The sequence below is a fragment of the Ceratina calcarata genome, unplaced genomic scaffold (assembly GCF_001652005.2).
Source record: "Ceratina calcarata isolate Rehan_Ccalc_2016 unplaced genomic scaffold, ASM165200v1 scaffold606, whole genome shotgun sequence".
In the NCBI taxonomy this organism is placed as follows: domain Eukaryota; kingdom Metazoa; phylum Arthropoda; class Insecta; order Hymenoptera; family Apidae; genus Ceratina; species Ceratina calcarata.
This window is the reverse complement of record NW_017177303.1, coordinates 14,055-15,972: the sequence shown is the minus strand read 5'-3', so window position 1 is coordinate 15,972 and position 1,918 is coordinate 14,055.

The following is a 1,918-nucleotide window of genomic DNA, read 5'->3' as shown; positions in this document are numbered from 1 at the left end:
ACGAACTTTTCCTTGCAGAAGTAGATGAGCCCGCTTCATATCGAGAAGCAATTGATGGTAAAGATGCTGAGAAATGGTTAGCAGCGATGGACGAAGAGTACCAGGCAATGCTAAAGAATCAAGTGTGGGAGCTCACACAAGCACCAGTGGGTCAAAATGTGATTGACAGCAGATGGACATACAAGGTGAAGCTCGATCCTAATGGAAATATCGACCGATACAAAGCACGGTTAGTCGCACGTGGTTTTGGTCAAAGAAAAGGTGTGGACTATCAAGACATCTTTAGTCCTGTCGTGCGCTATGACTCCATCCGAGTTGCCTTGAGCATTGCGGCACAAGACGGTATGCACGTACGTCAATTCGATGTCAAAACCGCTTTCCTAAACGGTCACATCGAAGAGAAAATATACATGCAACAACCGCAAGGCTACAATGATGGAACCGGAAGAGTGTGTAGGCTCCTGCGCAGCCTATACGGGCTGAAGCAGTCGTCGCGCTGCTGGAACCAGCACTTTACCGATTCGTTAAAGACATTCGGTTTAAAGGCAACGTCAGCGGACCCATGTGTGTTCGTAAATCACAAGGCGAGGCAGACACTCATTCTTCTGATTTACATAGACGATGGATTAATATTATCAGATAATCCAGATCTGATTGAAGAATTCTTGCGGAAACTAAGAAAAGAATTCGAAATAACGAGTGGCAAGGCAAATATGTTTCTAGGGATGCAGGTAGATCGGCTTGACGATGGATCCTTCTTCCTGCACCAACGGGCCTACGCCACGAAGATCCTGAGTAGGTTTAGGATGGAGAGTGCCAACCCAGTATGCATTCCAGCAGATCCGAATCAAGAACTGGCCTCATCAATCCATCTAAACCAAGACCCGGAGCTCACAAACGCGCCATACAGGGAGGCCGTGGGGAGCTTGCAGTACCTATGCACGGCAACGAGACCGGATCTCACGTACTCCGTGAATCTCGTTAGTCGCTACCAGGAAAAACCTACGAAGTTGCACTGGAACGCCATCAAGCGCATCCTAAAGTACCTTAAAGGCACAGTCAGCTATGGTCTGTATTTTCCAAGCAAACGAGACAGGCGTCTGCTGGTGTACAGTGATGCGGATTATGCCGGTGACGCTGAGACGAGGCGTTCAACAACTGGATATGTCTCAAAATTAGGATGGTCAGCAATTTCTTGGAACACACAAAGACAGGCATCCACAGCTCTGTCCACCACTGACGCCGAATACATGGCGGCAAGTCAGGCTGCTAAGGAAATTGTTTGGCTGAAAAGATTGTTGCAGGATATCCTGGGCACAGCTGAGATACCAGCAACACTATTCATGGATAATCAAAGTGCAATTCAATTGGTCAAGAATCCATGCTTCCATAAACGGACCAAGCACATAGACGTGCGGTTTCATTTTATACGAGAGAGGTACGAGGCTAAGGACTTTAGCATCGAGTACGTTTCCTCCAAGGAGCAGCAGGCGGACATATTCACGAAGCCTCTACCACGACTTACATTTCAAAGTCATCGCGAAAACATTGGAGTGTGTTCGAACGGAAACACTGATAACATCAGTACCATATCAGCAGTCTAAGAAGAGAGAGGAAAATGAAGTCAAAGTGGGAGTGTTAGAAGCATTATAGACTTCATTTAAGATATCCCGGTTCCTCTGTCAACGGATTACAACGACATCTCGCGGATCAAGTTTTGTGTCTCGACTCCTTGTCACATGTTCACAATTTATAACGCTACTAATTTCTTGTTCAATAAATCGTTCCTTATTTAAACAATCCTGTATTATAAAGTCTTAGCCTGCGCAAATATTATCAAGAACAATTACATTTAATAAAGAAAAGTGTTAACGCATAGTGCAAGCGTAGGTTTTGGGTTTATGGTAAAATAAAAGAC